This window comes from Botryllus schlosseri, chromosome 13, assembly GCF_051294905.1.
Source record: "Botryllus schlosseri isolate E-star chromosome 13, Bs_hap1, whole genome shotgun sequence".
In the NCBI taxonomy this organism is placed as follows: Eukaryota; Metazoa; Chordata; class Ascidiacea; order Stolidobranchia; family Styelidae; genus Botryllus; species Botryllus schlosseri.
In genome coordinates, this window is record NC_137248.1 from 18,682,226 (window position 1) to 18,695,210 (window position 12,985).

The 12,985-nt window shown below is 40.5% G+C and overlaps 1 long non-coding RNA gene across 1 annotated transcript; it reads right to left on the reverse strand.

Moving 5' to 3' along the window:
- Positions 1-3,005, reverse strand: LOC145453551 (uncharacterized). Its single transcript, XR_013919816.1, has 3 exons — positions 1,356-3,005; positions 726-836; positions 1-377 (listed from the first exon to the last, which is right to left on the reverse strand). It is a non-coding gene; the product is annotated as an uncharacterized LOC145453551 (long non-coding RNA).
- Positions 3,006-12,985: the final 9,980 nt, after the last annotated feature.

A 12,985-nucleotide genomic window follows, 5' to 3' on the forward strand; every position in this document is an offset into this window, starting at 1 on the left:
TTATTGATCTTTATATTTGGCAACATACTAAAAATGTGTACGGAGCCCAGCAAAACAACATATAATTTTGCCTCAGGTCTCTCTTCGAATTGCTTCCAGTTACTTTGCATCCCCATTCCTTCGCATGAGCAAATCGACATGTGCATGCAGCAGTTAACTAGACTGCACAGATTGCACTCGCGTATATGCATAGGCTCATCTCAAGTCCATTTCATGTCAACAACGAAATGAGTTGTCCATCATCCGGGTATGGTATTGAATGCTAGCTCGGGAATGTTTGCTCCGGTACTGATCGAATTTCAATTACTTCCCATACAGGAATGGTGAGTTTGTTTTCTTGTGGGTTGAACAAAAATGTTTCAAACACATCCTGCAAACTGGAAAAATAAGTTTGTATTTCGACGACAAATTTTCCCAATTAGGTAATCCCGTAGAAGACATAGATCTAATTTTGGAGGTAGTTCAGAAAGCTACTTGTACTGGAAGCGGCAATGTTCGACATTTTGAGATCGGAACATATTGGCTTCGGCCTTGGTCTGCTTATGGTTCGGTTTTTGATGGTCCACTCGACCAATCGATCAGAGATAATGTATAGTTTCCGGGAACAAGTCCGGCTGCAACATCGATTCGAAATATAAGAGCCAGATGGGCTGGGGCAAAGATATTAGTGATTTTATTTTCTCATATATAGTTATGCAGTCAGTATAGCTACATTGGATACTCACGCTTGCGCTTACGTCTCTTTCGGAATTGTTTCTTGCAGTCGCTACGATTACCGGCCCGTGTGCAATAAACTGTAGCACAATGATTTTCAATCCACCGATACGCCTTGATACCTGGAAAATTTTATATTGTTAAGCAATCCATAAACTGTAACTGTAACTGTAACTGTAGCCGTAATAAATTGTAACATTGCCAATAGAATTAATACCGCAGCACATTACAGGACTCGACATATTCGATAAACTTATTGATAACAACTGGAAACAACTCTGACAAGCATTACTTGGCACCGGTGAGAGATGTCCCTGCACGTTTTGCGGGCGACCACACTTATTCGGCTGCTTATCCAAACAGCAAAAATGACATAAGATGTTGATTGTATGGGTACCACAAAATACTTCGCTGCTTTCTTGCATACTGTGTGATGACATCAAAGGTCACAATTACGACGACAAGAATCTTAATCCATGATCAGATGCATTGAAGTACATAGCAGAATGGCCATAATTCGCGTTATGTTAAATCTGATTTCAGAGAGTTGTGGCAAGCCAATATTACATTTTCAACACTGATAGATGGTCAATTTTGCAGTAGCCTACGTATGCTTCACACGCCAAGTTTGATCAACTTACTTTTTTGAGTTGAACCATCCCCGTAAATAGGACAGATGAAGTACTGCAGGACTATAAGAACCCCAAGTAGACCTACGAGTTGTCGCATCGCGTCTGGTCGGCTCGTATTTCGGTTTTAAGTTAAGTTATATCTATATTGTCTTTAAACAGGAAAGAGTGATCAGCAATTGTATATAAGCACGAAGATTCCATCACATGATACTGCATGTTCTACTAAAATGACATGACGCATGATATTAATACTGTACTTACTGAGTCACAGCCTTGAAACTTGGTACGGTATCATAATCCGTCATCGAGATAAATATTACGAAATTTTGTTATCCATCACCGTGAAAAATTAATTAAAAAATTACACATACCGATACTAGCTTTTGCGAAAAATCTGCAGTCCGGTAGGCTGAATGCCAGATAAGCGCGCTCTCTGACTTTGATAACGAAATTGAGAAGGCAAGTGAGGAATTGCATCTGTATTTTCTATCGATGCATATGAATGACCAGATTTTAAACATTTTACTTCCAAGATTACACAATTTTCATATTTATTGTTCGAAAATAAAGCTCGAAAGGGAAGTAAGGCACACGAGAAGCTCACACGGGCCACTTAGGTGAGGATGAGGACACATATTAAGCCTAACCTATGATAGCGCAATACATCATAAATAGCTTGAAATTGATAATAATAATTAGTAACCATCGAATGCAACTGCCGCACTGGTTCCGAAAATATAAATATTAATCGACTTCTCAATTCTCAAAATATTCGAACATCATTTTGCGCAACACGCCTAGGGGAGATGTGGTACCGATGGATCAAAAATTGCAAAATGATCTCTGGCCCTCAAATCTTCAGCCGAGAATAGCAGATCTTTTGCTGTCTCAACACTTCGATACAAGCTCTACCTATCGCGGACATTGACATGAATATCCGCCTTTTCAAAAAATATTTATAAACGTTTAAAATTTGTTGCTCGAACGTGTCATCGGTCCCCAACCGGTGGGTCCAAAGGCACACGACCATGGGACCTATGAGACATACGCTCAAAAACTCAAATTTGTTAACTTGTTTTGTTGTGTGCTATAAGCTAAGCTACAGCAAGCCAATGAAGAATGTTTCGTCGCGACCTTCAAGAATAAAATAGATTATATCAACTCAAATGTTGGCCTAAAATCATTTTTGGATTTACGCATAAACTGACAAAATTAATGCCACATACATATTACCCGCAAATCGATATTTTGACTTTCAAATACCTCGTAATAGCGATAAAACACCACAGGCAACTATGATTTACGGCCTATATATGTGTAGGCGCGTTTCTGTTGTTAAGTGATTGGTTGGTCCATCTATTTTTCTTGATTTGGCTATGGTACCATAGGTCCCCCACCCCATAAATATTGTTGTTAACTTGAAAATAGTCCACTCACGGATGGTATTGATTCAAAAAATATGTGCCATTATATACCCTGATACAAGCCCTATACTTCACATCAAAAATTAAGGAGGGTTTGTTAGTCTGAAAGGTAATATAGAAAAATGCAAATGTCGATCCAAATTTACTTTACACCCCCTACAACGTAAATCATTCGTCACGGACCCCATAACTTACGCAGGTCGAATTTTTCTGCATGTAAGGAAAGATTCTGTCAGCATGTAATTGTAGACAAATTCCCCGAGTGTAATCATGGAATTATCCTGGAGAATTTTTCAAGTGTTTTCGGTCCCAGTGATCCATCGGTACCACATCTCCCCTACATTTTAACACCGGTACTTACAAAGCTACTTACTAATCAAGAACATGGACAGTGGACACTAAAAGCTATGGCGTCGTTTGTAATTTGAATTCGTTCCTTTCTCGCTGTAGATCAGAAAGTCAATGCTTATTTGAAGTCTGTATGACAATACAGGCGCCGCGATGCGCGGCATTCTCTCTGATCATTTGATCAATCAACGTAGCGTGCAAATCCGAGATCTCAAAGCGTGCGACGTAGGGTGCGTCGAACTCGCGAGTGACGATTGGTCGCCGGCGCGAAAGCAACATGAATTTTGCGATTTTGAAAAGGGTGCCCGAGCCCCTAACACTGAATACGCCACTGTCTTGACCTCTCAGAGTAATGTTTTTACAGCCACGAGCATAACTATTCTGGTTCCAGGAAAATATACCAAGAAGTCATCAAGTTGCTGCAACATTGATAAATTAAGTACAAAAATCAATATTTGTCAAAGAGCCATATATTATACCCAAAAGAGCCATATATGGCTCGCGAGCAATAGGTTCCCGACCACTGCTCTACACAGTGGATTGGGTCAAAACGAGCAGACGGTGCAGCTATAGCCAGGAGTGAAGTAGCCTATGTCCAGCCCCAGCTCACGAGTTCGAACAAATATCGCTGTAAATCAAGGAACTAAGATCGCAGTCCATCAAATACTGTGAGGAAAGATAGAATGATGAATTCAAGGAATCAGATGATAATCCGCAATATCGTGAGATATTCGCTTCGCAAACAATCATGTCAAGCTGCAGCATATCCTCGCGAATATTCTCATCGATCTGATAAGATTGCAAACAGGCCACTGTAGACTCCACTGGCTCATTCACTGAATCGGATGGCAACTCACCACACGGGTTTATGCGATACGTGCGACATCGAGGTAACGGCCAAGCACCTTTTAACTGATTGCAAACGCTATTCAACCCCCACGATCACATAAAGACGACAGCGGCGAATCTAGGAATACCGTTTCAGCTCACAAAACTGTAATCATATCCACGGATTTTTCTACCAGTAGGCCGAGCTGAATTCGTTATCTTACGATAATAGATTTATCAGACTCTTTAGACCTGGTGTGAAAGGCCATAGTAGTCAAACACCATATATTACAACACTGTCAACAACAAACAGTTCTTGTATGCCACGGACGCAAACAAATTCAGGAAAATTCATGTACATGGCACGCAGATGAATCTGATCCTGGAGAGAACAAATTCTGCAACCGCGGGCGACAGGGCGGCATTACATAACACATCAGAGTACAATGAAGGTTGTTGTGGTGGTTTTGCCCCGAACTAAGTTACCACGCTTTTCGTTTTTTTCTGGTGCGGCCAGACGCACTGAAACTGCATCGAATATGTATGAGCCATAATTTCAATTATGACGTGGAGTGTGTGTATATACGGGGAATTCCTGCAAAAGCACACATCGATGTCAGGCTACTAAATACTGCACACTACATTCCAACAGTACCAAACTTTTAAATTAATTGGACCCTGCAACACGGATAAACTAGACGTGGAGTACAACGCCTGAATTTTGATCGACATACTGGTTGATGGGAGTTTCATGATTGTATAAAATAAATTAATTTTCCGATTTGCTTGTGCACGTAAACCGTGAATACAAACGCAAATAGTCTGAGTTTGAAAGCTTATGCAAAAACATGCGAAAAAGTCTATCGATCAATGAACTTTTAAACTAATCTTCAATCGAGTGTGACAGCTCGATAATATAACGCAAAAGAAAGAGAGAGGTATTTATTGATTTGACCAACCCCAAAGAAAACAACATTGGCCCATGAAACAGCAATAAATGAACTTAACGGTATTGGACATGGTGTGGCCGATATGACTCTGGGTAGGGAAATCCTTTAATTAACCACAATATGTAATAATCATGCAAATTTTTCCAGTCCCGAAGATTTTATGAAGTGTAAAATACATCTGAAATCATAATCCACGTTAATTCCACGAGGGTTCGGGTGAATAAGTTGCGTTATGAGATTGATTCGGCTGTCTAACGAAATAGCAAGTATACTCCGCAACAACAATACTCCTGGAGTAATTTCCCGAAAGTATTCATGCATAGAAATTTACTATTATTGATTAGCCATTGATTGCCCATCACCTAATTGGGAAATTATATTCCTGGAGTCGTTTCGTGGTCTGTTCAAACGACTAGACTCGCCCCTGAAGCCCTTCAAAATCTGAACGTCATTCAACTCAAGCCGGATATTTAAAAAATTCATTGAAACGCAAGCTGACAAGTGACGACGAATGTCAAGGAACCTATTTCAAATAGTTATCCACATCACAGCGCACAGTGAACGAGATGGTACATGAATTATCTTTTGTATGCTGCTCATCTCCTGTCGTACTCCAGCAGACCAGTAATGAATGCTCTGACGTTCGTATGTTATAATGGTATCCACCTGGCGTGAATAATGGAGTTACGTAACAGATCGGGTTGCTTCAAACAGACGAGAGCTATTTTAACCCAAATCAGACCCTTGTAAATCACTTAACGGTACGTCCGGTATACTTATCACAGGATCCTTGTCGAGTGACCATGTATTTCGGTATTACATAACGAGGGACGCATCGCTGGAATGATATGTAATGCCGGACAATAACTTGAAATTAGCGAATCTATATCAGTACAAGCTAAATACCGCGAAACAAACATTTCTTTCGGGCTTTCTACTAGCTTGATCATTTCCTCACCATAACGGCACCATTAAAGACATGCAGACAAATATTCAAATGAAATGCAATTTAGTCAAGTGGGGACTAACAATGGATTTTATGTGAATCTTCGTTTATATCAGTGGTTCTTTACCGGGGTTTCTTGCGCTAGTCCCTGAGGTTCCATGGAGATCAAGAAACATACTTAACTGAGACATATGATTTGTGATAATACGCCCGTCTCCGTGACGATTGGTGGCAGGCAGTTAGGTCCGATCAGTATATCAGTAGGAACAAGCAGAAGTCACAACGATTTGCAATGACTTGCAGATTAGAGTAGGTATTCCACGGTTTGGTAAAAGTAAAAAACCGCAGGTGTAAATGCTTAATTGCTTATCCGTATGCCGCTGACTCTTGATATAAGGGGCACACGGAAAGTCCTCAAACTTATAAAATATATTCACAATGAATGTACGATGTACGTTCAGTCGTTCGTACGTACGTACGTACATATTCATAATAGTGCGGAAGCCAGGTGACTGACATTTTAAAGGTACTGACCTAACTTTGTGACGGAGTTGTTTGTAACATCGTGAATGTGATATATTATGAAAACGTGTCACGGGATAGGTTGTGAGCACCCCAGCTATTCTCTTGTGTGGATGTGGGTATAGTATAGCTGTCGTTTTAAAAATTCATTGTGGGGTTGAGTGCATATGTGATTGGTAATCCATGGCAAAACAAGCTGAATTACTTGGTGTAGTATTGTTGTACTTCATCCCCGAACACTGGAATCAAGTTACCTTAGTCAAAAGTACCGACACCTACTTATTTCGTTACAATATAAGTGCTGTTGAATGTAACAACATTGATCACAATATCTTCAGTGAGTGCTGTCAATACGGCTTCAATTTGAATATAAGAGATCAACGGGGATGGCCTCATGTTTATTTAAGTACGGTCGCATTGACACGATCGACCGCCGCAGACGTCACGATTGACGAGTATGTCCGCCTTGACCATCAGTTTATGGGTATATTTTCCAAAAGCCATGAACAGCAAATTTGCATTTGCAATCAGGTGATATTAGCATTGCAAGCATGGAAAATCTGGATTCTGGAATCCGTGATTTTAACCTATTTTACTGATCCCGATCCCGTGAATAATCTTTTCTTAATCTTGGTGTTTCTAGAAAGCATCTTCCACAACTGAAGTGTCGTCGTATTTCTTCTTTCCCATTTTAGCAACCCCACATTATCACCTGATTGACGTGAACTCTCTACGTTAGTGTGATATGAATACCATGACCCCGCCAATGTTCTTCTACCTTTTTCAAGTTCATTGAAGGCTTTTACATCACACCCACTCTCCATAATATATCGAATCGGTAGTACTCCAAATCAGAATAACGACGAGAGACGAGATCTGTTCCACTTTTAGTGAGTCAAGTCATATCGCCTATAGAGCGAAGCGCAAAAAATTCAATAATTCATCGGACAATATGATCGTGAATTGCATATATAGTGCTAATAATCTTTTATCATCTCTGTATTGCCCGTACATAATAGTGTAACAGCTTTGGGTGGACCCGTTGTTATAATGACTTCGTTGCATGATGTTATTTCGTAATTCCTGTCTGCTATGTCAAAAGAATTTGCAATCTCAAAAACGTACTAAACTAAAAGACACACACGATTTCAAATTGGTATTTCTTCACAAGCCAATAATTTTTCTCTACGAGTTGGCATTTGTCTTGTGTGCTTTAGGTGCCAGGACAGGAACATTTTTACAAATCATGCGTATTCTTTTCTTGGGAAGTTCTGGCCTACCCGTCAATCAAGATCAAATGGGTATTTGGGGCGCGGCAGTTACGGTCCTGCTGATAACCAACTTTCCATGAAATTTTTCACGTATCTCGCAAACACACCGACTCAATGCACCAATTTTGTATTACACACAACCTTTTATTATTGGTACAGACTATGTTGACGGATATTTAATAAAGCCGATTACAAGGTGAATAATGAACGGTCGCTCCCGACGGTGCGAAATCTGTTGCCACGTAATCGGATTATCCACTACATATTTGCTAATTGCCGATTTTATGGCTGTTATCTGTTCTAATTCAAGCGTCGGAGGATAAATTGAGTTTGCTTGAACCTCCAATTGATACTTGCTGATCTGCGTATAGTCCGAATTTCATATCTGAGAATTCTCTCATCAACAGTCGTGAGACCCCGTAACATTCAATTCTCCGTTGCTATCGATAGCAATTTGGTTGCATTCTTTGAAATTACGATGAGGGATCACGGAAATTTTCACTGTCATAAAATGGGGCCTTTGTGGAAAGTACGACAGTCACTGATGTAAACCTCTTCGAAGACATTTTATTTCAGATTAAGGCAGGCAACGGAAGACTATTTCGTTGAAGAAGGTATATTACCCCTATTTACAATTGTCAATGCCCCTCAACTGTGACGTTACAGCTGAAGATGATGACGCCATGGCCTGAGAAAACGTGTTTCAGACAAGGGCCATGTTTCAATCATGTTCGCTTTTGAATGATTGTAGTTTTAAATGCAGCGGTGATTATAACGGATGTCTTTGTTTCATTCCCAGCCAATGCTATCGGTGTAAAAGTAAATATTTTAACAATTACGTCAATTAGTGTCACATATTTTACGGTACGTACATGATATGAATACAAAAAATCGAAATTTCGGCTTGTTTATGCTTTCCCGTTCATATCCAATGGTGTTACATTTACTTGTTCATTCCAAATGATCATTTATTAGACTTTACATAACATCCCAAGCCACTCGTTATGTAATGGTGAAATACGTGGTCTTTGTATATGCGATCAGAATCAAAAGATAAGTATACCGGGTGAGTCATCAAGTGTCTCAGTATTGCGCAGCCTTATCTGTTACTTAACTTACGTAACTCATACACATCGGAATGCTACCATGGAAAAGCATGTATGGGAGGACGGCCGGCATGAAACTGACTCGCTGATGTTTTCTCAAGACGAATCCGTACGTTGGAGTTTATAGATTTGTACTGTTTGCGAACCCTTTTATATATGTATATGACTTTCAGGATATGACGAATGAATCTACTGGCATTGTAACCCACTAACAAGCATAATCAACAACACCAACTGTTCCTGCGCAGGATGGTGGGGCCAACATGAAGAAATGACTGATATTGGTTTAGATAAGGAACGGGCAACATACGGCACGCGGACAGTTTCCTATCTTACATGATAATGTAGGCCCCGGCCCCAGTCTGCCGAGATTTCTCGCTGCTTGCTTACTACGACAAATTTTAGTGACTGTATGTTATTGTATACGTGTGTACGCAGTAATCTTCGTAGAAGCGAGAAGACTTGCGTTATCGGCATTGACGATGTACTCAACCCGAATGAATTAATATTTTGGTAAATTTAGGGCACCAGGCTTACCGAACGCCTTGAAATCCTAATTAAGAATTGCACCGTGTGGTAATTGATGAGACAGAGAGACACACACAAGACGCCCCCTGTCTAACAAAGCTGTTCTCACATCCACATTGTATTCGTTATTACCGGCAAGAAATGGCTTTGAAGTGATATTGCTGTCATTAAAATACATTCATAAAATACGATTTATTCTTTGTATATGTGGATAATTGGGCGAATAATGCATCGATTGAACAATCCGGCCCTCCAAGTAGCCTACTTAATTTTCTATATCCGGCCCGCCTACTGGAGAAGTTGCCCGCCCCTGACATGGATACATAAGTTTTTGTTTGTTTTAAATGCATTCATAAACGTCCGGAGTTTGAATTGAATGAAGATCCGACTTTTCACTCTGTTACCATAGATTCACAGTTACGGAATATGCACTGGTTAATGCAGTGTTTATTCATCCGCGGGTCCGTGTCTACTTTGCTGCAGCTCAGACAAATATATAACTATATTATATCTCAGTAACTAGAAGAAAGAACTTGGACGCTTCTCCAGTGATTACCACTGGCTTGTGATATATATGGGATGGAATTTATTTATATGCCACCAGCCCACCAAGTTGGATGATTTGGGAATACAAAAAAGTAATTAAACCGGTAAGAACTGTATCAGTACCATGCAAAGTGGTCATTAATGGAGTATATTCTGCTTACTTTTCCGAAGTTCTCGAATGGTTTTTATCTACTTGCAGCCGTTATTCAATTTCCGCTAAACTTCCAATATAGTCATGTTTTGTGACTAACTAACTTACTTTTCGCTGAAACAACACAAGATTGCGACGAAATGACAAGATAGGAAGGAGCCCAAACTACTCATTGTAGTATTTTAATCGGACACCTACCATTGCCAAGTACGAGATCGGTGGCTCCTAACGACCTCCAAGAGCCTGCTGCGCAAATGTCACGGGATTGATGGAGGTCAAAACCCACATCTGGTTCCTGTGATTCGAGGTCACACGCCCGTCAAAGCCATCATTGGCTGTAGACAACTAGGCACGATCAGTAATCGAACTTTGACTGATTTGGTGGCACATCGTGTTCAGTGTGTGCGCATAGTGAGATCTCGAATTGAAATCGGTTCTCTGTCCTTCTAACACTCCGTTTTCATTTCGAATATTAATTAGCTCTTATGCAGTTCCGCGATATATATCACGCAGTTATGGACACTTTTCAAGGCGAAGCCTCGTATTTCTTAGCTAGTTTTTGAAAGAGAACTGTAGAAATCACACTGATTTGAGATATATATCCATTAGAGTCATTTTGGTTTTCGTGTTAACCAGCATGTTTCAATGGTTTGATCTCTCAACCTCGTGATTGATGCACGGTATAGGCCCCGTCGCTTATCTATCCAAGTTACGATTTACACAAACCGTTCACAATAATTCGGATGAATGCCGTTATTGGCATTTATTCCACTTCACAACTACAGGATGGTTTAGCGTCCGACTTCATGATCGGTAGCTCGTGGTTTCAATCCCTGGTCGGGTTAGATCAGAGGTCTCAAACACGCGGCCCGCGAGACCATTTTGTGCGGCCCGTGACAGCATTTTCGATTTCGAAGTATTCGACAATATTTAACTCCATTTTTTTAAATTTGAGAACTTTAAATTCGCTGTAAAACTACTCCAAATGCCTGAAACTACTCATCGAACTTCACTAATACATCACTTTCAAAAGTTACCACGCAGTTACGTGACATTACTTGCTTATGATCGTAAAACATGACCCATTGAGGATTCGTGACTGAAAATTGTGATTTGGACTTGGGCGCGACCTTCTGCAGAATTTCTCGGACTCGTACTCGTCGCGTCAAACGTTACAATCAGAGAAGGACTTTTGTGACTCGGAATTCCGTTACTTGGTACAACCACGCACGCAACAACCCATGGTGTCCTATATGGTATGGACACAAGCAAACCTTGCGGCTGAGTGAAATTGCTGTATGTCACACTTTCCATTTGATCAAAGGCAATTTGACGGTAATTTTTGACCGGCTTGCCGATCACGAAATTTGATAAAAGTGGGTATAAATCGAAAGCTACCGCGGTACTGATTGCGAAAATATAAATTTATTCTGCTCGTGGTCATGGAGCTCCCAAAAATAAGAGTTGAATGTTGGATTGTAAGTGAGTTTGGTATTGTGACGCAGCAATGACGTCTGGGAGCAGGTGAGGAGCATCGCAAGCTGCAAGCATATTGGCCATTGTTGCGCAAGCGATTGAGCAATGAGCATTCACACTCTCAGTCTCGTGCGCATTTGCTCCTGAGCTGCTCAGACGACATGGTCGCGTACCCATACCAAACTCACTTACAATGCAACATTCGAGGCTTATTTGGGAGAGTTCCAGGGCCATGAACAGAATAAAATTTATATTTTCGAAATCAGTTCCGTGATAGCTTTCCATTGATACCCGTTTTATCAAATATAATGCTGAACAAGCCGGTCAAAAATTACCGTCAAATTGCCTTTGACCGAATGGAAAGTTTGACGTAGACCAATTTCTTTGGGCCGTGAGATTTTCCTGTATCCACACCATATAGGACACTACGAACAAACTATCAAACTGGTATGAGAACTGGTAAAATATTAAAAGGTCGTAGCTTGCGTTTCGTTGCTTATTTAGATATCTAAGCAGGTAGGTATGACAACCACCATTGGCAATATGTTATCCCTTTGATGTATAGTTGGATACATCCGGTATCATCTTGGGTATCTTTATATATGTCATTATCGCCAATTTAATGTGGCGAGTATTAACTAGTCGTAGCCTACGCTTCACAGCCGTAACACCAATGGATTCGTCGACGATTGCACATTTCTATTGCTATTGCACAGTATCCATTATGTTCAAGTTGTTATTGATCTGTTTCAATATTCGAAGGTAAAATCAAACGCTGATTCTATCTGACTTCGGTAATGACATGATTAATATAGCCGAGTTATCAGGAGTACGCCTATGCTCGAAACCAGGAAATAAGGCCTACTTTTGAATACATTGAATTCCCATATTACTGGTGCCGCGGCCCGCGGCGCTATCAGAAAGTAGGAATTGGCCCGCGAGCACATTTGAGTTTGAGACCTCTGGGTTAGATCAAGGACCTGATCAGTAAAATTTGTATCTATGGCATCCTTGCTTGGCGCTCTGTATTTCCCAGATATCATAGTAGGTGGCACAAGAGTTGGAAGGCCCTGCAGGGCTTCCTTCTCCAGCGACATATGCACAGATTGTGTGCAGGGTGTAGTACCGATAGCGTTCAAAAAGCTCGCTACAGCGATGAAATATCACATATTCCTATAACATATGACCTCTTCTTATGTGGCCGTCTTTCGCTTATATTGCTTGATTTGACTACTGTGCCATTGGTCCCACTTTGTAAATTGGGTGATTGAATTGAAAAATTCCACTCAAGCGTTGCATTGAAAAAATCAAATAGATGTCGTTAGCATTTCACAAGCTTCGCATTGCACATTAAAATGATCGCTGTTTTCTTCTTGTTGGAAATTTCAAATAAAAATGTATGTGTCCATTAAAATTTATTCCACAACTTTCAAAAAAGGACATATATGCCTCAGTCTCCAATGCTCGGCTGGGGGTAACAGCATGTGAGGAAAGTTTCTGCCAGCACGTAATTACAAACAAACTCACAGAGTTCAATCATGGG